Source organism: Microplitis mediator, chromosome 11 (assembly GCF_029852145.1).
Source record: "Microplitis mediator isolate UGA2020A chromosome 11, iyMicMedi2.1, whole genome shotgun sequence".
NCBI classification, from domain to species: Eukaryota; Metazoa; Arthropoda; class Insecta; order Hymenoptera; family Braconidae; genus Microplitis; species Microplitis mediator.
In genome coordinates this window covers 14,076,381-14,101,941 of record NC_079979.1, presented here as the reverse complement: position 1 = coordinate 14,101,941, position 25,561 = coordinate 14,076,381, and the positions used below count along the sequence as shown (strand labels likewise).

Below are 25,561 nucleotides of genomic sequence, written 5' to 3'. Positions count from 1 at the left end.
TTTTTTGTCTTCATTTTTATTCGAGTTGTTTGCTGAATAATTTATCAGGGATTAAACAGATGAATATTATTTGAGTTGATTATATATATAAAAATGTCGGATGAATAAATGAAAACATCAAAATGATAAGTGGTAAATAAGTATTTATTAAAATAATTAATAGGTGTCAGGCACGTGTAAATGAGAAGTAAAATTTTCTATTTGTTAATGACAGCCAATTAATATGCGTATGATTGATTGGAATTAAAAATCTTAATGAAATTTAAATGAAAGACGAATTTTTAAAATTATAAGCCAAAGGTAAATATAGGAAATAGAAAGATAATAATTAGTTCAATTATCGAGAGAGCTAAATTGCTAGTATAATTTTGAGGCAATCGGTAGTAGAGAAAATTTATCAGTGCGTATTTACGTGGGATTTATTTTTAATGAAAAATACACATGTAATTCCGTATTTGTTGATCGGATTCTGTCCGTTTCAGTTGAATAGTAACATATCACGTTTCAAAACATCACATTACCTTTTTCCGACCGATGTTTATCTACGGAATATTTTTTTCGTTGATTTATTTAATAAATTATAAATCATTTTGCAATTAAATAACTTAATTTTTATGATATTTGATTTAACTTACATGAAATTATCGATCGTTAATAATTAATATTTAATTAGAATTCAAATTATTTTCAACACTTTTAATTTAGAATGTACAAAATATTAATGATTAAAAGAAAAATAAAAATAATTTACAGCGAATTACATTGTGGTTTATTTATGTCGTATAAATAGTACCATAAACAGTTTGTTATTAGTTGATTTTAAACGTGGAAATGTTTTTACGGGTGTGGAAAGTAGGCCGAAATAGTACTCACTAGTTCTCGCGGTAATGCTGAAGCTTCGTAATAACATAATTAAATAATAAATATTAAGTACAGTTTTTATCTTACAGTAGTGATTTAATCGCACTCTAAAATTAATTAAATCATAAAGTTAAAAAATTTTTTTATAAAATAAAATATTTGAAAAAATAGAATTTTTTTACTTAAGTGTTGAAATTAAACGGGTACTCAATATTTATGTTAATAAATTTTAGTAATAAAATCACATATTATTTAAATAATATGTATGATAATTATTAGCAGCCGCGTGTGCCAATATACTACCGATTTGCATGGAAGAACATTTAATATTGAGCAATTGCGTGTATTTTAGTTCTATAAAATGTTTCGATATGTGTAAGGAAAAATGGATTAATTGTTGCGTTAGTGATAAAGAAAAAAATCTAACGAAAATGAAAAAATTGATCGCGTGAGTAGTAGGAATTTCGCATACGTGTACGGTAACGTAATGAAAATTTTCTTTAAGTAAACATTATTGACAGCTGAAATAATTTTTTCAGACTGCATAAAGAAGATTGTTAACTACCTTTCTCTTTACTTAAATGATAAAAAAGTAATAGTTAACATAACATATGGAAAATAACTTTGCGTTTTAAAATATAACGCTTCATGGAACAGCAGTCAATTCGTGTTTTTTGGCGTATTTCACATGATTTATTGTTTTATAATAAACTACTTTAAAACAATACATCATACATGTTATGATATGTAATATGCGTATAAAAATATAATTGCTAATCGGAAAGATATCTTCCGTATTCTTGAGTGAAAGCTAGACTCAAACTTGTAGCTCGTTAATTAAATAAATGTGAGACATTCAGTTTTCAAGTTAAAGATTCATGTTTACACCTAGCAATGACGGGAATTTATTTACTTTCCATTTTATTTATGGGATATTTCAGGGGTAGGAGTCGAGACAATTTTTTTCCAAAACTATACATGCTGCAGCTTTTTGTGTAGATTTAATATATGAAGAAACTATACTTTGTTACCTTTTATGATTAATAACAACTTGCCGTGATTCAATAAGGACTCAAACGATTTAATTAAAAATTTTACTAAACGCTAAATCAATCATACTCATGTTAAATAAAATTTTTGAGTACAGTTTGTTCAATTAAAATTTACAATATTTAAAGACTAAGCTAATTAAAATGTTTATTATTAAAATTCATCTCACTAATGAGCGTAAAAATACTTAGATAATTGTTAGGATACTAAATAATTACTATACGGAACGATAATAGTTATTTTTTCCATTTTCACTCAGATACTTTTCCAGTACGGACATAAGAAATTTGAGGATATTAACATGATTTATTAATTATTTCTCTGCTGAAATTGTAACAATAATCATGTAACAGGGAGATTTTCTATATTATCATATGAATTTATACTATGTCAATATACGAAGGATTTCTATGCTAACAATGAAAAAATAGCTATGATATTTTATATGTACCTGAAGATTGGAACGTTTTTCGCGAAACGAAAATAAAAAAACAAAATGAAAAGTAAAAAATCTACTGGATCTAGATTTCCAAAATGTTTTGCACAGATGCTTGTAGGTCAACCGAAAATTGCAGGCACTCCCAATTATCCCTTAAGTCACCTCAAGCAGTCGAATTACGTGAATTTTTTTCATTTTCGTTGCGCGAAAAACGTTCCGATCTTCAGGTACATTATTTTATAGGGATTTTTACTAAGTCAACAAAGAAATTATACCTACACTGTAAAAAAGTGGTGTTAAAATAAACTCATACCGGGTTTGCGGTGCTATTTAACGGTGTTATCCAAATGGTGTATATGCGGAGTAAATTAACTACGATCAGAGTATGAGGGTGTGAGTACAAGTACACGGAGAGAAATGTCCAATAAATATGCCTATGCAGCATAGTAAAAATTACATTGCTCTTTAGAATTTCTGTCACGTCGCTCTTATGTGACTGCTTATACAAACTATAGAGTAATGTAATTATTACTATGCTGCATAAGCATATTTACTTGACATTTCTCTCGCTGTATTTTAAGATCTACAAACAGAAAGAAAAATAATAGCAATATTTTGTTAAAATTACAAAATTATCGTTAATTGAGATAAAAGCAATCTTATTGCCTATAAAATAAGAAATTTCACTTTTATCAAACTGGAAAAATTGCATAAATATTTGATCACTAATCAATTTGAATATTGAGGAACAATATAATAATCATTTCTATAATAACTCTGATATTGTTCATAAAGAAATAACTGATTTAAAGATGACAAAGTAATCATTGATAATTTTATTTTATTTTCTCGCTGATTTAGTTTGCAAAGAGACTTGAATTATAAAAATCTTTACCATATTTTATACAATAACATAAATATGTCATTTTGGACGAATATTCCTTTGATTTCTTGTTGAAAAACATGTCTTTTTATTGGCCCTTTTGGATCTAGAAAGCTCCCTAAAGCTAATGGGTGTATATAAATGTAAGTCCTTTAGGAATTAGTAACGCCATACGTTAACCATTTTTTCTCTTATATTAACATATATTCATAGTTGCTGATAGTAGGGGAGAAGGGGGTCAATTGAACCAAAAATACTACAATTTTTTTTAGATGAATAAAAGCAAAATGATAACTTTTTTTTTTACGAAATTATACTTTATTTTATAGACTATCATTTCTCATGAGCACATCAGTTAATAAATGATAAAAATTTTTAATAAATACGAATCCGTACAACTGCATCAAATGGTTCAATGGTCCCTTTTACGGGGCAATTGAACCAAGAGTATTAGAACCACAAACGAATGACTTTAATGAATGATTTACTATTTATTTTAGCTTAAAACTAAAATTACAGCTTTTCTATTAATACAGTTATTTTATGTAACATTACATGTTTAATTATAACAATTACTTTTTCTGCCCTCCGGCCGGAAAGTGGCAACTTTCGGGCCGCTGCCCTGAACGAAGTTGCAATTTTCCGGCTTCGTCGAGCAGAAAAATAGTATACGCACCTTGGCCAGTAAAAAAGAAAGCCTCAGACCACATGTTTGTCAACCTCGGCTTCGCCTCGGCCAACAATTACATGTGCTCTGAGACTTTTCTTATTTTACTGGCCTAGGTATGTAATATACTATTTGAAACTTCTGTTAATATGATTATTTTTTTCATGCGCGCGCATGTCGGATGCTCACAGTGTGGTTCAACCGTCCCTGAAATACTGATTCAATCGACCCCATATGATTTTATTGAAATAATTAGTATGAAAAAAATTATTAAAAAACTATTTTGCTAGAAGTAAAGTTAGAAATTTATCACTAATATATATAAGAAGGTATTACAAAAAAAATTTTGAGATTACATTTGAAAAATAAAAAATCATTAAACAATTCGTCAAGAGCTGAAAAAAAATTTGGCATGCATAAGAACACGAAAGCTTGAATTTTTCAATATTAAATCATCATAATGATTTCAAACCTTGGCCAGACTAAGGTTTAATGTATTAAAACATAATTACAAGAGGACGACTCATTTTTCTACTTTTTCAATTTTTTAAGCTTACTGGTTCAATTGCCCCTCGGTTCAATTGACCCCCCTCTCCCCTAATAGTTACAATCTAGATAGAAGTATTTTAGAAGGAAAAGTTAACATGAAAGAATGAGAATCTTCTTTTAAATGTAAAGATGGAACTAGTTACAGTACTACCTGATTATAAGTTACTCGGGTATGACTTCCCCCTTTTTTTTTTCGCTCTTCTCGAAATGGTATCCCACTCCAGTTCCGCTAACGAAGATTTTCGGTTGTCGTGCACTTCACGAAGGAGATTGTTTCTGCAGTCCTTTTATAAGTTAATCAAGTATCTACGTACAGTCCAACTCCATTATCTCAGAATTTCCCCTCAATCTTGACCCCCAATACGAGCTACGCTATCTCCCACGCGATGCTATTCATTTGTATGTTTCTGTGTATATTCATCTATACATAATTTATGTATATGTAAGTACGCATGCGTGTAGTTTATTCTTTAAAGGAGAAGGGGCATTCGATAAGTCGAAACTATCGCCCCTCCATAGACTAACTCTCCGAGTTAATGAAATTCGACTGTAGTTAAATGACAAATGTCAAATAACTCATAAAAAGGCTGCGGGCACAAACACAAACACGATGCACACATGTACAGAAAACCAAGCGATCACCGAATAAAAGATAGCAATAAGGGAAAGCCATTTCCAATAAATTTTTCTCCTATAGGAGAATAATTACAGACTATTTACAGTCTTATAACCAGGTTGTACTGTACTTCGTTAAGATGGGAGGAACTACCACTTATTTTTCAGCGTGTAATATAGACAAAATACCCATAATGTATAGGTATTTTCCTATTTTTTATAATTTTTACCATGACAACATAGGAATTTCTTCCCCGATGTGCACTTTTTTATTCATGAATAAAAGAATAACAGCCGTTTTTCTTCTCTATGTACTTAATTTAATTATTAGTCTATTATATTAATTAATATATGTAGAGAAGGCGGCAGAGACAGCCGATCGGTTCTCGTGTGGCTCGGGCGATCACCGAAGTTAAGCAGCACCGAACATGGTCGGAACTTGGCTGGGTGACCGCTTAGCCACGCGTTGAGCTCGATCGGAGGTCTCTGGGTGTTAGGCGCGGGATGAGGATCTAGTGATCGGTAAAATGGGAATTTTACCGATCACTAGAGCCTCACCCAGACCGAACTGTACTGGCAATGGTTTTCTCTGTGGTTTCCCTTGCCCCTATACCCCCACAGCCAAGGTGGAGGATAGGGTATCACCGTAATGGTACAGTACAGTATAAGCACAAGTCGGGCCACAGCCGCACAATGAAAAGCAGATAAAGAAAGGAAGCAGTTGCGATGTAAAAGGCAAAAAGTGTAAAAGGCCGTACATGCGGCTATACACTGGAATAATTATAAAAAAAAAAAAAATAATAATATATGTAGAGATGACAAACATTAGAAATGTCAAAATTTCCAGTATTCTCTGGAATGTTGGCAGCATTCGCCAATGGCCCGTGCAATCAAAGTCGCCTGTCATTTAATTTTTTATTTTGACTATTTAGCGTGTTAATGTAATGAAAAAAAATGTAAGAATTGTATATGTTCATTAAACTATGTTAATTATTCAATTTAATGAGATAGAAATAAAGTGACATAAAACTTAATTAACTTTCGCACATGAAAAAAGTTTCCTGCCATAAAGAATTTAAATAAGCAAGTGTCATTATTGATTAGAAAAATAAATTAATAAACTAAATTGACATTAGATAGAAAAAAAAAAATGTTTTAAATGATTAAAAATAAATAAAACTCGTGATATTGATAAATATGTTATCGTAAGTAAATAAATATATCGAGAGGGAAACCGGCTCCTCTTCCTTTCGATCGTAAACAGGCAAGAGCAAGTGACTTCTACGACGATATATTAGAGTGAGACAAACTTACGCGTATGTGGCAAACCCGTTGGTAGGTGAGTAGGTCGTGTGGCAAGTTGATATATATATATATATATATATATTCATTTATAAATACATATATAAGTGCAAGTGGTCTTACCGTCTGCTTTTATTTAATGAATGAGACTTGAAATACGCGGTGTATAATACATATACTTATAACTCTTGTCAGGAATCGCACAAAAAATATGTATCATTACTTCTTATATATTTAAAATTTTTTACAACATTCTTACAAGTTCTCGACTATTTCCTTCTTTAACCTGTAATTGATGTACAATTATCGACATTTAATTACTCGTAATGTTTAAAACATTTTTTTTTTACCCCCGACTCCAAGTAGTGAAAAGGGAGGGGTACAAGCATTTGCCGAAACAGTTTTTATAAATTTTTTGTTATATTCTACTTTTTTCGTAATCTAATTTACTTAAAAAATTGGTTAACCATTCAATATAATCAGAATCCAGTTCTTATGGTTATAGACCATAATTTTTTATTTTTCAAGAGTCGCGGTCGTGTCTGGCTCTAAAGTATGCATCGAACACTGTGAGAGCGCAAGAATTTTCACCGTGTATCTATATCCAAACCAACTACCAATTTGTTAACATGTAAATTTGATTATAACATTAAAATCAATATATACCATACTCATATTGTATGGTTAGTCTACTTGCCCTACTACGAAACTTTGTGACGAAAAATTGCCGTAGTCAAATAAAAAATTGAATAAAATAGAGAAAAATCTCGTGAATCTCCCGGTACTTTTACCCGGCAAAAATTCGTGTAACTTTTTTTGTTATTAACAAAAACGTTTTGCAAGTAAAGCCTCAGTCGACTTTAACGGAATACTGGAGAAAGATTTTTCTCATGCAGTTAATGAAATGTACAAAATAAAATAATTCAATATTTTCTGAATCGTTTGGTCACAAACTTTATACGAAAATGTTAATTATTAGTTATGAAAATAATTATTTAATTTAATCAACAGAAAAAAATACTAGCCTAACAGCTGCTGTTTTTACCGACGTGGTCTGCGCATATCCATAGTGGGGAGAAGTTGCGCGCGTCGCCATGTCTTATTTAAAATTCTAAGCGCGTGAATTATTTTATTTCAGGCAATTATTTATTTTAATACTATAAATTCAATTAACAAATGAGAAATTTTTATAACAATTGATAAAATTATTAAAATTATTAATATATACTGAGCTTGGAATTTTAAATAAGTCATGGCGACGCGCGCAACTTCTCCCCACTATGGATATGCGCAGATCACATCGGTACAAACAGCAGCTGTTAGGCTAGTATTTTTTTCTGTTAATTAAATTAAATAATTATTTTCATAATTAATAATTAACATTTTCGTATAAAGTTTGTGACCAAACGATTCAGAAAATATTGAATTATTTTATTTTGTACATTTCATTAACTGCATGAGAAAAATCTTTCTCCAGTATTCCGTTAAAGTCGACTGAGGCTTTACTTGCAAAACGTTTTTGTTAATAACAAAAAAAGTTACACGAATTTTTGCCGGGTAAAAGTACCGGGAGATTCACGAGATTTTTCTCTATTTCATTCAATTTTTTATTTGACTACGGCAATTTTTCGTCACAAAGTTTCGTAGTAGGGCAAGTAGACTAGGTAACAAGTTGTTAGAAATGTGGATTATAGCAATGGCACCCATACAAATTATGGTATAATCATTTTTATCTATATGCGTTTCATTTCTATACGATATCGGTATAGTTCATATGTAATTATAGCTATCGTTCCCATACTACTGTGGTAACCATTATCATATATTATGGTAACCATTACCATATATTGTGACAATGATTCCCATAATCAATGGTAAAAGTTACTATACTATTATGGTAACGGTTACTATAATAGCATGGTAACCATTACAGTATTACCAAAGTTATCGTTAACATACGACAATAGTAATCGGTTCCATATTATTATGACAACCGTTACTACTCTCTAAACATGAATTAGTGAAAGTAAATGAATATTCACTAATTCCAAGTGCAAAACGAATCACTTATTTCAAAAAGTGGTTCGGTTGGCACTCAGAATTAGTGAATATTCACTTATTTCACTTGTTCATGTTTAGAGAGTATATATTATGATAAGAATTTTTCTCCACTAGTATGGTAATGGTTCCTGTAACACCTAGGAACCATTCTAATGTGGATATATAGGGTTTATTACTATTTGGCGATGGGAACTATAGTCCCATGAGTATGGCAATCATTATCATCATTCAATTATCATTGTAATTAGGGGAGGGAGGGGCAAAAGGGGGTACTTAAGGAAATACCAAGTTTTCGAGGACTCAAATACGCTAAATCTTTTTTTTTTAATGATATTCAAAGTAAATAGAAGAAATTTTCAGTTACCGTTGAAAAAAAAAATTTCTTATTTCTGCGGGCAAAGTGAGGTACCCCCTAAAAAAGGTATAGAAAAAAAAATTTCTGGATTTTAAACGAGTTTGATTAAGTTGAATTTTTTTGTAAGTAATTTACATGAAGAAAAATTATATTTTACATGTTTATTGGATAGAAAAGAAGAAAAAAAATTGTTAATAGTTTTTATCATAAAACAAACGTCATTAATATTTTTCAACTGACAATTGATTTTTGAAAAAGTTTATCAAAAAAAATTCAAAGTAACGCTTAATTATATTTACAGAAGTGATTTTGGAATGTTTAAAAACCATTTAAAATATAAAATTTTTTTTTATAAAATTTTGGGGGTACCCCGTTTTGCCTACCCTATCCCCTTTTGCCCCCCCCCCTTCCCCTATAGGAATTGCTCCTATAGTTAGGAACTTTTTCCATAGAAAGTATGGGCGTGTATTTAATAATTTAAAGTAATTATTACCATAACGATATGAGGTTGTATTTTATAAACGTTATCGAACGGTTACCATAATTTTCTCTCCGCGTTGCTTAGCTACTATTCAATTTTGATAGGTACCTGTTCAATACTATTAGTGTTATACATTCTCTCTTAAAATGAATCAGTGAAAAGTGCTGCAAATCAGTGAATATTCACTGTGAATCAGTCCCAAGTATATCACTGACTCAATCAGTGATATACTTGGGGCTATTTATGCAATGAATGTTCACTGGTTGGAGTACTTTTCACTGATTCATTTGGAGAGAGTATGGTATATCATATAGCATAATTGAGATTCAATCGGCGTTTTTAATCAGGGATTGCTTCAATTGTGAATTAAAATTACCGACAGATAGTGTGTTTTTACTATACACATATTCAAAAGAAAATTAAAATTATCATCATATTAACACCATTAAATTATGTACTTAGCTCCGAAAATTTGACTATACATATACACAATTTTAATAACGTCAAAATTTGATTTTACCAAGTTCCCCGACTTGAATCTATTTTACGAGGTCTTCAAAATTATTGTTGAACTAAAATCATTTTTTACTTCTTAAATGTTAACAACAGTTTAGGATATTTATAACTGATTCATTTTCTACAATTCATCTAATTTTTTTTTTATTTTTAAAAAATTAGTATTCATTTAAATTCCCTCATAAATTTACTATTATCTGTTCTTTATAATTTTGAAGTGATAAAATCGTAATTATTATAAAAATATATCGCGTGTGGCACGCGTACAGACAGTGGATTGAGTAAAGTGGGAGATAAGTGGACCAGTAGATATAAAACATTTTTTTTTTTTATCGAGACACATGAGAGTTTCAAAGGCTTCTCGGTTATATTTTATTCGGTGTCAAATCCATGTCTTTGTAACGAGTAAAGAGTAAAGAGTATTATAAGTAAGTGAAATAAAAGAGGATGAGGAAAGAGTTGAGCATGATAAGCCGTGTAAACGGGGAATGCAGACTTTGGCTGATGTTAAAGCTGAGGCTGAGGTCTAAAAGACTGGACGACAACGCAGGTGCATGAGTTTCATTCCGTTTTCGTGTACCGGGTTCTCTTACTGATGCCTTTAAAAGCCACGCGACTAAGTCACACTTTTATAATAAATAAATATTTTTTTTTTCTGGCGGAAATATCAGTGGTCTGATTTTCATTGAATGACAATTATTTTATTTATTTATTAATTAATATAATTTTTTGTTAAATTTTTTTTGAGTCCAAATGTCACTGCATATGTCGCGAAATAATAATAATAATTTGATGTAAAAAAACAGTGAAGGGGGTAGGAATGAAAAATTTGAGACGGTTAAACACTAGCACAGGTGTACGAGCTAACGAGCACTCGGTCCCTTTTTCTTGCATGGAGCGAAAAAGACGGAAACAAAAATAAAAAATGTTCAGTATGGTATAGAGGATATGAAGTAGAAAATGAACGGAAAGAATAAGAAGAATAAAAGAAATGAGAGCGATAAAAATAAATGAAAAAGGTTAGAGAGAATGATTATCAACAATTTGGGTAGACGAGTGTGTTATAGCGCAGAGATTTGATCCACGGTGAAATGAGCTCGCGGTAAAGTATAAGGTGTTAAGATTATCAAGGTGATATGCAGCTTCTGGTATGATCGTAAGTGCCAATGAGTGTATAGTTAACTCTTTCTTTCCCATGGTATAAAATAATCGTGAACGCGAAAATAACAACGTTGCTACTGATAGTATGATGGAATAAAAATTTTAACAGTTCAAAATAAAAATAAGACTTTTAAATTACACCTTTAGTCAGCTAGTATTATTTTTTTTTTCTTATAACAGAACTAAACTTCTGTGGTTTAAACGTTTATGTTTAAATATATATATATATATATATATATATATATATATATATATATATATATATATATATATATATATATATATATATATATATATATATATATATATACTTTTTTTTTCTTTTAGTTCAAAATATTTTTTTTTGATTAGAGATAAAAAACTAATTATTCATTTTTTTATTCATAAATAAATAAAAACAAATGAAATTAGACCGAAACTCTAATATATTATGTCGATTTTCACAGAATAATTTTTTACCAGATTTCTTATAGAAATCTGGCTATTGTATTTGTCTTCGTGGTGGAATTTTCAAAGAATTTTGTCTAGTTGTTTGTCTAATTTTTGGGTAAAAATCTAGGTTAAGTTCGAAGATGAGCCAAATCGGTCAGTTAGTTCAAAAGTTAATGTTCCTGAAGATCGGAACGTTTTTCGCGGAACGGAAATAAAAAAAACGAAATAGGGGAGAAGTATAGCATTTGTGGCCACTGCTCCAGTTTTAGACATTTAATACTTTATTTTAATTAATGAAAAAGTATAAAAAATAACTTTTCCGAATCTTCGGTAAATAATATTATAATTGCATCTGAAAAATTTAGTATTTATGGCTTTATTAAATTGAAAAACTATTATATTATTATATTTGTACCTGAAAATAGTTTTTATGATCGTAAATTGGTTACGTAACAAATGATTCACCTCGTAAATTCAATGACCGTGAGATTTAAAAAAGCTCGGACTATTCGAATCTTTCGAATATTTCGAAGTATTCGAGGCGAATCTACAAACGAATTGTTCGATTCGATTCGCCTCGAACAATTCGAAGTTTCGAGTATTCGCAGACCCCTATTGATTTCGTTGATTGCATCTTATTGTATCTAATAAAATAAGTTTCAGATAACACTACTAAGACTTTATCTAAATGAAGCTTGGTACACATATCGTTCAAGTTAATATTTGAGTTATAATAACTTATTTAAACTATGGTGATTCAAACTTTATATCATGATTTGTTAATGGTGCTTACGATTATTAAAATTTTTAGCAGTTCAATAGTAAATGTATGACGAGAAATCTACTTCCATTTCAGCTGCCGAATAGCCGTTTTTTTTTATTACCTTTTATTAAACATGAAAAATTTTCTGTTACCACAACGTTGAATATGTTGCAATGGTAAATTTCTTTGTTGATATATTGATGACTAATAATTTGTTACGGTAACAACAGCTTTGTCGTGACAAAGGAAGATCTGATAAGTCAAGTAAGAAAATGTTAGAGTATAACAAATCGTTATTATCAAGCTTGTATCAAAGTCTTTCAAAAGTTTATGGTAACTTCACTGTGACATGTATTAAGATATATAGTTTTCTTGTACTTATTTCGACATTTAGTGACACTATGGAACTAAGTTAGTTAATCAAACTCGATAATTTTTTAATCAAGTTTAATGTAAAAACCTGTTAAAGAAAACCTTTCCTGAAACTTTATATAGAAACTTGACTGTGGTACTTTTTATATCTTTATATATCAATTTTTTAAAAATTAATTTCGATGTCTACCAGTTTCAAACATCACCAATGTTTTTAGTTCGTCAGCACTCCCGTTATGAGCTTTTTGCTCACAGGAAACTACTCAAACTAGGATGTCGCTGTAGTGCAAGCGAAACACTAAAAAACACGGAACTGTTGAAGGGGTATTTTTAGAAAAATATTTAAATGAGTTTTTACACGGAAAAAAGAGCAGTTGACAAATTACAGTTTCGTATAGTAGTAAAGCGCTCCGAGCCTGAAACTGTAAAAATTACATTTTTTATCAGTACATTTTACAGAAATAACAAATATTACAGTTTCAAACTCGATATTGTCGATTTAAACTGTAAAATTGTATTAATTTTATTACTATAACAAATTTCTAAAATTACAGTTTAAGCTTTAATGTTTAAAGATTTTTGAAATAAATGGCGTCTTTTTTTTATATTGTTTAAAAACAAAGTTAATATAAAATTAGTAAAATATATATGTCTACTTTATTCATATTTTCTTATACGCAGGAAAAACGGCTATTTTCCCTATATTTAAAAAAGGGAAACTTCTATGTTGACATATATGTTTTTAATTCATATCATGCCGTCCATAAACTAACATACAGAATACCAGCTTTAAAACAATTTTGATATGCTGTCTATTATGCTTACACTTGATGGCGACAGTACATGAGCATGAATCGTATGATTGATGACAGCCCATTCTGCCGAGCAGAGTATGCTAGCATATTTCCACAGTAGTTATGGTCATCATTATCCATGCATGAACTGTAAGCACGATAATACAAACTGCTAAGCAAATCATGCCTAATACATATTGCCAGTAGATGCAGTGATGGTTCTGCTAGCATGTCATGTCGGCAAGTTTGGTGATCTGAGTAGGAATAATCTATTTGTAAAAATGCCTATATTTTATGGGAAATTCTCCTATATTATATAAGAGTTTTTCTTATGTTGACATATGGATTTTTACCATGTCAATAAAGGAATTTCTTTTTGGCTGAGTTTTTTTCGCAAACAAAATCTCTAAATACAAAATACAGACTGTACATCGATGCACTACTGTCTAATCTAGTGAAGTGCGCTTCAATTGTTTGATAATATTCGTTTGTTTAAGAGAAAAACTCGGCCAAAGTTTCCATTTATTGCACAAGTGCAATAAAGATAGTACCGTTCGTGGACTTGGGTGTAACAGAGAGATAAGTGCGAACCCCTGTTAACATAAGAAAAACTTCTATTTAAATAAAACTAAAAGTATCAAATTTCCATGTTCTGACTTTTATGTACATATGTTAGTATAAGGCCATGTTGGCATTGTAAAAATTCCTATGATAATATAGGAATTTTTCCTGTTACATGGTTATTTTTACTATGTTACCAGAGTCTTTTGTGAACAAAGGAATTTTCACTAATTTTCTCGTTGTTTCATTAAACAACGAGAAATAATTTCAATGTTGACATCTTAAAATTTCCTGCACTGAAAAAAAGAAATATTTTTCCCAAATAAATCAATTTATTTGTGGCTTTTTTTGAATATTTTTTTTAATGACGAATAAATATACTTGGTACAACTAAATATGACAGTTGATTCGAATAATTTTATAATTTGACTGAAATATATCATTTATTTGTGGTATGTAAATGATATAATTGTGGTAAAGATATTAAATTTGTGACGAATAACGGAAAATTCGGCAATACTTAAGCACATTGCCCAACTAACCTTTATTTGCAGCAATTGGATCATTTCTTTACCCCAGATAAATCACTTTTTTCACGCAATTAAATTGCTCAATTCTATTATATCTTTCTCACAATTAAATATTTATTTGGCCATATCCAAATATACGATATCTTTGGCTCAAATAAATCTTAGTCAGCTCAAATAAATCCCTTTTTCAGTGTGTGTAATAATGGTAAAAATAGCCATTTTTTTCTCCGTGCACTAGATTATAGAATATTTAGTATATTGAATGTCATGTAAAATGCATGATATAAAATATATATCAGTACACTGTAAATAATTTTTTGTGTGATAATGGTCCTCGAGGACTTTACTTGATGTTCCCGGTGTGAAATATCAAGCAGTGTATTTTTAACAGGGTATGAGTACATATTTTCTTTCACACCATTCGGTGTTATTATTAAATATTGTCCGATAATATAATCTGTAGCTAAAAATTATCAAATAACGTATAGGTTGCAGCACTAGGATATCATTGTTGTTATTAGTGTAGATTATTTTGAAATAAAAATTGAATACTAGTGTCGAAGTACGTAATTGGTGGGGTGTAAACGTTCTAGTTCACACGATCGAAGATTTAACACCGTGCGTCGTGTAATTTTCACACCGACAATGTTGAAAATTTTAGCACCAATTCATTCCCACTACACCGCGGACTCAAAATTTTTTACAGTGTATAGTGATACTATTTAGTATCAATATATATTAAAAACTACTACTGACACAAAATTTGAATCAGGTTTCATTACTCTGGTATCGCTTTTTTTCATGTATTTTCGCATTTGAGATGATAGTTATGTATTTATACCAAATAAATATTAAAAACATTAATAAGAAAACACTAGAATTTTTCACTGTGGATTGACTAGATTTCATAAAATATGAATACCGAAAATAAAAAAAAAGAAATACCAATAAATAAAGACATTACATCTGGCAATTTGTAAAATAATAATTGATAGATGAGCTACAGATGTCACATCATTAGCATGAGAATAGCATAAATATATAATTACATTTTAATAAATGGTAAAAAATGCTTAGGAGTAAATCGGGTATAAGAGTATGGTTTTGACCAATTAAGGACGATAAAATCGTCCGTCGGCAATGGGTGGCAAGTTTTGGAACGACTTCATTAGACTAGCTATAAAATTTATCGTTTAGTTGTGAAACAGCTCGAGTCGTACGTAGCTCACCCGAATGAATAAGGGACAGGTGCCGCGTGCTCGTCGTAGATCACCAAGAACCTTTATACATATATTATCTCTTTTATTATTATTTTTTATCGCTCGCGTGCTTGGCTTATAGATCCCGGAAAACATTACACTTAAGGTCGAGCACTGACCTTAAAATATTTTCATCCTCGCTATCCCTGGTAGCTAGTTGAATAAACAGACGTGTTTTAGCGAGTAATAATTGGGCAGATAGGTGAAAGAAAAGAGAAAGCTTACACAAATATGGCTTTTTAATGAAGGCTAAATTTTTTCCTATTTTTATTATTATCATTCTAAAATGGTAAAATCATATCAAACGTTAAATTATTCATATAACGGTGTTATATAAATTAAATTTGTACGACACGGTAAGAAATATTTTGCGGATATCACGATGCCAGTATGGGCGTGAACGCTATACTGTATGGTATCGAAGGCTTTTATACTTTGTAAAATTGGATGCATAGATGATTCGACCATTGCGGGAGTAGTAACATTGACGATAGTTGTCGCGGTCGCCGCAATGTCAGTATGGCCGTCAGGCCCATACTGCGTTGCCGTATCCACAATGCTTCTGGCAGATAAACCTAGTCTAACTACATCTATATCGTTTTGGCGGTAATTCGATAGTATACATTGATTGACACGCCAAAAATTATGGCGGGAAAAACTAGTATCATTGTGTCCTCGGTATTGTAGTATGGGTCTCAGGGCCATGCTGATTTGCCGTGCGTGCTATGCATACGTGAGCAATACAATAGCTCCAGTACTATACAGTATAGTAAATAACGCCATACTTCTAGGACTCGTTACAATACTGTCTTGGAATATTTCACATACTATTTTAGTATCTGTCTTGAGACTTTACCAGCATGGTGTTGAACGCCATGCATTTCTTATCGTGTACCGACACAAAAAATGTTTATAAAATTTCGATTAATTTTTTTTATTTACTAAATTTAATTACTCGGCTTCTAATTATTGTACAGTAACCATCAACTGTTAATTTAACTCGTTAAAATGTCCACTTTAATCTACATCATTCTGATTTGTCTCATAAAAATTTTTTTGACACCCAAAAAAATAAAATAAACGCTCCACTAATTTTGATCCTTATTTTTAGGTTTTATTTTTCAAAATTTAATTACTCGGCTTCTAATTATCGTACGATAACCATCAACCATTCATTTAACTCGCTCAGCTGTCTACTTCAATGGACACCTCGAGTGATTCGTAATAAGAAATTTTTTTACGGTAAAAAAAATAAAAAAACAAACGTGGCTACTTTTTCCGAAATGCCGGCGGTTTAAATTCATTACATAAATTTTTATTTTTTAAAATGTAGTTTTGCAAAGTTTAATTTAGTAATAATTTTTCAAAGACCACCGGAGGCGCACTAATTATTTTCACACGATAAAAATATTTCTATTCGGTTAAAAATCACGCGATTCATAATAATAGTAATTAGACGGTAAAATCGTGCAAACTAAGAACTCAATTTTCTAATTCACCCGTTTTATTTGTTTGTTATTATTTTTATTATTATTTTGTTTATTTAATACGATGTGTGCAGAGTGTATATATCGTGAAAGCTTTAAAAATTAAGAGATTAGACGAAGAATGTAAATTAGACGTGAGAATGGAAATTTCAGTGGTTTATTTAGCTTCAGTTTATGCAGATGTGGCAAGTATTTTGTGGTATAGTGGATATTAAAAAGGTAGCAGGCGTGAGATTAAGTGAGAAAGAGCAAGTATACGTCAGAGAAAGCAAGAAGAAATAAAAAATGTAATAAATAAAAAAAAAAAAAATGACGAGTAAGGTGAGAGCGATGACCACCGACACAGGAGTCCTGACGAGTCCTGGTTGCTGCTGGGCTGTAAAGCCTTTGCCTGTAGGTATTAGTCTCGTGTATACCCTGAAACAGAGACAAAGAGAAAGACATAGACAGACACAGACACGAAGAAAGAGGGTTAAGGTTGATATACGCGAGATGTGAGACCAAGTGATGGAAGTTCAGTAGAGGGAAAAAGATATTATATGAGAAACGGGAGGAGGCCAATGCCCATTAGGCACTACTCGAGCCCCTTACTTACCTTAATTATTTCCACGTGACTTGTCGAAATTCTCACGCGGACCGTCTAATGAATACTAATTTTAAACTGGGTACTCCTGGATTTATACTGCTGATTTTTTTTATTATTTATTTATTTTTCTTTTTCGATTATAGTTGTCTAAGGTGCCGTCATAAGTTAATTTATATATCGATGCTTCGGATTAGTTTTTTTTTTTAACTTTTATTACAAAAAATTATTTTACTTATTCGTTTTACTATTTTCTTAGAAGGGTTAAAGCAAAAAAGTTACTTTATTTAATAACATATTTTTTTAATACATAATTAATACTTCATGTCTACTCTCGCTTAAACAATTTTTATTGATCCACTGACGTTAAATCGTATCTGCATTTTATATGAAACACTAAATTAGTATCAAAAGTACACTATTATAAAAAGGGGGTTTAATAAATAAGTATAATATTTTTTTGGCCAATTTATTTAAATATTCCTTAAAAACAAATGCATTTTTATATAAATACCGTTGGTTAATTGATCTGTGGCACTGTTCGAATATACGATATCTGAAAAAAGAAACACTAGATTGATAAAATTTTTTTTACATTCGCATTAGAGTTGCATCTATAAGAACCCTATGAAAAATCGATATTCAAATTCATCTAGTTTAATTATTATAAATAAATAAATCCAAAAACCGATAGTTAATTGATGACGTTCGCAGCTGACTTTTTTTTTCTTTACTTAATACTAACGCCATCATATTAAATTTATCTTAGTAAATAAAAATCAACTTTCAACGGTCGGTAATGGAGAAATTTTTCTTTTGTTAATTGTAATTAATATAGATTTTAATATTATATTTTTTTAAAAATAAAGTCATACGTAGATGAGCGCAACTCAGATATTAAATGTAAGATGTTTTGTCGAGACATTTTAATGAAGTAAAATAAAAATGACGAATTTTTTAAATTGTAATTCTGATGAATTTAAATTAATGACTTTGTTAAAATATTTAAATAAAAATACGTATTTATTGAGTTATCAATTTTTTAATGATTAACCATTTATAAATAATCGATTGCTTAAAACAAAAAAGAGACAGTGAAATTTTAATTAATCAACGTGTATAATTGGTTTGCGTACAACTCGCGTGTCGGCTCGTAATTTTTTCCCCATCAGCTTTTGATGCAGACTAACATCGACAACACTGCATACCCGAACCTTAAAATAATGTTTTTGAATATATTTATAACGTGTTTCATATAAAGTGTGTGTGTGTGTGTGTGTGTGTGTGTGTATGTGGATGTCGTGAAACCTGAGATAGCGACATAAAAATTAAATAAATACCAATTCGTTAACATTTTGACCTCCGATAACTTTATATATTCTGGAGTACTATTAAAAAAATTATAAATCCAAAGTTAATCGTCAGTTTATAATGCACTATATATTACATGTATGCTGGCGAAAGGTTCATGTAAAAAAATTAGCTCGAGGCGATTCAAGAAACACATCTCAGGTGATGGTTGTGTGAGCACTCAACTCTCTGTATTCAAAGCCTAAAAGAAAATATATTTATAAATATATACATACATCTACGGCGGAATAATTATGCAAAATAAATAAAGGCACGTGCACATTCTTACGCCCTCTGATGGGGAACAAGAAAGTATATAAGCTAAATAAAGCAAAAAATTGGTTTTCGCGTTCTTGTTTCACTTCATCTCTTTCTCTTTCGCTGACTACTAAACGACTCGTCGGGTTGTTTTCTTTCTTCGTCGCACGCGATCTCAACGACCGGCAATTACCTATCTCCCGCGGTAGGTACCCAAAATTTTCGTTACTTTTTATACTTGCCGACGTAAGCCGCCATTGCTATATATTCCCTTGCTTTGTGATTCCCTTTAGCTATATACATACATAAATATAAATATATAAAAATAACATTTCTCGTGCTGGACATGAAAAGATTCACTCTCGACGCCCTCATCTTTTATTTTCTTACTTTTGTTTGTTCTTTGCTCAATTTTTTTCTTCGTTTTCAAGTAATTGTTTTAGTTCCATCCATAAATTAATTGTTCAATAATAATAATAAATTATATCATCTGTGAAATTGTGTTGAGACATAATTCGTCGTATTTTTAATTAGAATTAAAGTTTAAAGACGCTAAAATCTTAATGGTGACATGTCTATCTTATAAACTATTAAATAATTTTAATTAAAATCAAGTTATTTATTAACGATACGATAAACTTATGAATAGAAATTGATTTATAAAGAATAAAATTTGTTACAATAAATCTATAAATATTTTTTGAGATTAAATACTTTCTAAAAATGAATTAATAAAATTCACTGCGAATTAATAAATGTGCACTAGGAACCAGATATAAGTATACCACTGGTCGAATTAGTGGTATACTTATAGCTGTAGAAATACACGGAAAGAAAATTATGGAAACTGTTCCCATAATTTTGTGAAATTTTTTCCTATATTATCATAGGAATTACAACCATAAATTATGGGAGCAGTTCCGATAATTATAGGAATGTTTCCCATAATTATAGGAATAGTTTCTATAATTATGGGAATGATACCCATAACGTTATGGGGATGGTTCCTCTAATTATAGGAATGGTTCCTATAATTTATAGGAATACTTTCTATAATATTATGGGAATCATTCCTATAATGTATAGGAACTATTCCTATAAATTATAGGAATTATTCCCATAAATTATAGGAACCATTCCCATAACATTATAGGAACTATTCCTATGCCATTATGGGAACTATTCCCATAACATTATAGGAACTATTCCTATGCCATTATGGGAACTATTCCCATAATATTATAGGAATAGTTCCCATAATGGTATAGGAATAGTTCCTATACTATTATGGGAATCATTCCCATAGTATTATGTGGAATAGTTCCCATATCATTATAGGAACCATTCCTATAATATTATGGGAATGGTTCTCATACTATCATGAAAAAATTAATTTAAAGAAAAGTGTGGCAATCACTTTTACAATACACAGAAATTTGATTAAGTATAGAAACAAAAATTCAAACATTGAAAAAAAAATCCATATTTAGCAAAAATATTAAAATTTTTAACAAAAAAATTTTTTTTCACAAATTTAGCGTCGAAGAAGCTTCATTTGGATCTCTCCATATTATTCGGGAAATTTCTACACTGTTTTGCAAAAAAAAAAATTTTTATGATATTATTGGAGTGGTTCCCATAACATAATGGGAATAGTTCCCATAATATTATAGGAATAGTTCCCACACCATTATGGGAATAGTTCCCATAATATTATGGGAATGGTTCCCATAATGGTATGGGAACTATTCTCATACTATTATGGGAACTATTCCCATAAATTATAGGAACGATCCCTATACTAGTATAGGTACTATTCCCATACCATTATGGGAACCATTCCCATAATGCATAGCAAAACTTCCCATAATTTTCTTTCCGTGTAGTGACTATTCAGTGATTTGCAGCAAATTTCACTAATTCATTATTAGAGAGTAATTCATAAATTATTTTAATTTAAACTTCGATGAAAATTTCGGTTGGAAATTTTTTAAAAATAATAAGAATAAATTATTTATTACACGGAAAGAAATAGATGCTGCAATAGGACGCAGTCCTGTGGGAGCAACAAGACAAAATCCTGCTGCGGCGACGGAATTTTCATGTTACAGCAACAGGACAAAATCCTGTTGCAGCAACAGGATTTTTCCTGTGGAATCAACGGGATAAGAAACAAGTTTCATGTACCAATTATTTTTGTCAGTATAATAAAATTTCAAAATAAATTCAGTTTGGAAAAAAATTCGAATTTTGAAATTTCATTATACTGACAAAAATAATCAGTACATGAAACTTGTTTCTTATCCTGTTGCAGCACCTATTTTTTCCGTGTATGTTTACTTGATTACAATTTTTTCGGTGTTTTTCATCAGATTCATGAACTTATTTAATTAATAATTCATTTTTTTGTAACGATAAAATTTTCTAATTATATTTTATTACGAATAAAGTGAATTATATAAAATAATTATTTTTATTTTAAATAAATTCATTAAAAAGTATTTTAATGCATTAAAAAAATCTTGAGTATTTAGCTAATTGTTTTATGTGTTAACCTATATATATGTATATATATATATTAGTTCATTAACCAATAAATATGACTTTCCCTTTTTATAGCAATGGGTTATTATAGATACTGTAATTTTTTTTTATGATTCTGCTTAACTTATTTGACGCAATCGACATGTGCATAATGTAGTGATTTTTTTTTTTTAGATTCATGATTATTGGAAGGAAAATATATCGAGTAAAAATTTTTAACAAAGGACGAAATGAGAGACGAAATTGAAATAAACAAACGACATGTAAGTAAAGAGTGATTACCATTAAGCATGATTGCTTGCCAGGAGAAATTGCATGAAAGTTATTGAGACTATACTGAATTATGTACTCGGAATAACATTTCCCGTATAAACTTTATTCCTTTCTCTTACTCTTGGAATCGTTATTATTATTATTATTAGTATTTCAAAGATATTACATTGGAACGCACTTGCGTGTACTTAAGGACATTTAGCCCGCTCATTATATTATTTAAACTCGTGTCTTCCAAGTAACTTCTTCTCGCCTGCTTGCACTTACATTGACCATTATTTTATTGCGAACATGAAACACGCCCAACGTGTATTTGTTTCTTCAAGTATAAATTTTTCATCGCTTATTTTTTTTTCTTCATTATTATTGTTCGTAATTACTGAATATTTTCGTGATAACGACATTCATATATGCAACTTTTGACGTTTTTAATGACAGCTCATTATCCATTGAGTAAAAGTTTCATTTTTTAATTATAACAAAAATTTAAATAAATTAAATATAAAATATTAAGGATTTTAATGAGATGATTTCCATTTAATTTTAAAGACGTTTTATGGAACAAACAAAATTTTTTTTCTTGTGATGGTAAATTCCATTTATAAAATTGTTTTGGATTACATTTTTTAAGCATACCCGCGGATAATTTCATAGTAAAAATTACTTAAAAATTTAAGGTAAGGGTGGGATACCTCGATATTCTTGAGAATTGTACAATTGTTCCAGTAATTTTTAATAGAATCATATTAAAATACAGTCGAAGTCCGTTAAGAGGATACGCTACCGGACCTCTTTCTCACACTCAGAAAAATAAACGGGACTATCTTTGTTGCACTCGTTGGGTAAATGAGAATTTTAAAACAATTTTTCTCGGAGACAAATTAGAATTTTTGAAAATACGAAATTTCTAGCCCTCTGTTAAGGTTTTAAAAAACGCTAAAGACTCTCTATTTTAGGTTTCTAGTGTTTGTCCGTAAATTAAATTGAATTTAAAATCGGTTATCGTTACCCCTTAACTCGGAACTTTCCTTCAGTCTTGACTCCCCACTACGAGCTACGCTGTCGTTCGATAAGCCGGAATTTTCAGGAAATTTCCACTCATCCGTAGACCAACTGTCCGAGTTAATGGAATCCGATATTATATTATAAAAGACACGTATTTTTATTAAACCACATAGTGATATTTCTGGCATATCAAAAAATCAATTTTATCATTTATGCGATATAAGTGCTATCTTAGCGCACGCTCTTTTGTTCACCAAATAGCTGTTTGCCCATTCAACTGTTTCCACGATATTTGTGTGCGTTGTACGATTATCTGCGTGCGACAAGTAAACTTGTCTGAGTGTAATAATAACAATAATTTTGTCAATCACACTGAAAGAACAATTTATTTGAGCCAAATAAAATTTGTTTCTGGCAAATAAATCCCATATTTGAATAGACCCAATCAGTATTTATTTCAGACGAAGATATGGTTCATTTGAATGAAATAATGATTTGTTTAGAGTTAACAAATCTGTATCTGTAGTATAATTTTTTTCAACCAAGACTTGTTATTTATAAACAAATATATGTTTGGATAAAATAATTGATTTTGTTTAGTCAAATAAATTGTTCTCTCAGTGGCAGATTTATGAATATCTATGAAGTTCAAAATTTAATTTTTTGTACAAAACAAAAGATTTTTTTTTTTTTAATTTTAACAAAACTAAACGAGTCAAGTTAAGAAGGTATTTAATTAAAAAAAAACAATTTTTTTTTGATAAATTCCTAACTGTCTTGAAACAAAAAAAAATATATATCACTTAAAAAATAGTTGGTTAGAGAAGTGTTTAAATGCAATATAGTATTTTAAAAAAATTAATTCTTTCGCAATTACCGAACCGACAGTAACGCAAGCCTATATTAAAGTCGGTCAAGAATAGTCGCAAATTCTATGTCATTCGAGCAAAAAACTAATCGTCCAAGCCGTATAATCATTATTTTACTCCTCCCTTCTTGGTTTCCTCAAACAGACCGATCCTTTCAAAAGTGAGCGAGCAGTAGTACTTATACACATTTCGTCAATTCACCATAATTTTTTCGTCCTTTTTTTAAGCCTGGTGATGCTTTCTCGGGTAGCCAAGAGTGTCCGTAGCATTCTCAATCCTGTCATTGAGATTCTTAAGTGCTGGCTCGCGCCGGCACTTCCTCTTTGTCTCCTAACTACTGGTCTATGTCTAAATCTCAAAATAACATATCTATAGACACCCCACAGATCCATAGATCCATATAGATCTTTCGTACGTATCTATAATAAATAGTCTAGACCTAGACAAATTTTAAGTTATACCGTCTCCAAAGTAAATGACAGGGACACGCGAGTAGATTTTGTTCAACAAATTAGACCATCTTTTTAGAATAGGCGGAGTTACAATGACCAGGCGCCGACACGAGTCTCAATTTTAACTTTCGCCGAAATTCACATAACTGATTATTATTTTTTAAATATAAATATTATAATATTTAATTAATAAAATGAAATCTATACTTTATGCATTCGGATTCCAGGAGACAAGTGCATTTACAAATCAAGTAAAAAATAAAAAATAAAATATATAAAGAGGAAAGCTTTCGAAATTCCTTGCGAGATTACACGGTCTTCAGTCACGATAGTGCTAATAAATTTCCATAATCCTTATCCTCGTATAATATGTTACACGTGTGTGTTATAACGACGTCCTTCTGCATGGTTTCTTTTCTTATATACACCCGGTTAAATTTAATATTATTGGACAATCTCAAATCAGCGAGTTAATGCTTTAACTATAACAACTGCTTTATTTTATTTCACTTTTACTTGTATCTTTGACATCAGTGTCAATTAGTTCAATTATTTATTTTATTTTTTATAAATATTTTAATATTTTTAAAACCAGTATTTTATTGAAATTGATACCTTGTTCAAGGTATCTTAAGTTAATTACTGCAAAAATATTATATACGTACATAAAGTTACACATTATAAAGGTTCAGCTTTTAAAATTTGCATAGAATTAAATTAAGTGATTTCTTGAGATATTATCAAAAGCTCTGATTTTGGTGAATACACACTGAGAGAAAAAAGTGTATATTTCCAAGGAAAATTTCTTAATTTTAGTAAAAATGCATTGCCTGTAGAAATTTATGAGTAGATTTAAACAATTTTTATAAAGATAAGAAATATTATACTTCGATGTAGTAAATTTTTTCTTGTTTTTAGTATTATGAGTCAAGTAAACATGTTTACTCGAATTTAATTTTTTTTTCTCTCAGTGCAGAATCAGTATGAATTGTTGTCTTGAATTTTATCGAATATATTTATAGACATACGGAGAAAAATGGAGACAAAAAATGTACAAATTTTTATTGTGCTGTCGGCCAAACTTGAAAT

At 30.0% G+C, this 25,561-nt stretch overlaps 1 long non-coding RNA gene across 1 annotated transcript in view; it reads left to right on the top strand.

Annotated features, from left to right (window-relative positions):
- Positions 1 to 25,561, top strand: part of LOC130677482 (uncharacterized) — a 166,679-nt gene that overhangs the window by 12,320 nt on the left and 128,798 nt on the right. Inside the window, exon 2 of the long non-coding RNA XR_008991620.1 lies at positions 22,048 to 22,136. This is a non-coding gene — a long non-coding RNA (uncharacterized LOC130677482). The remainder of the gene's footprint in view (positions 1 to 22,047; positions 22,137 to 25,561) is intronic.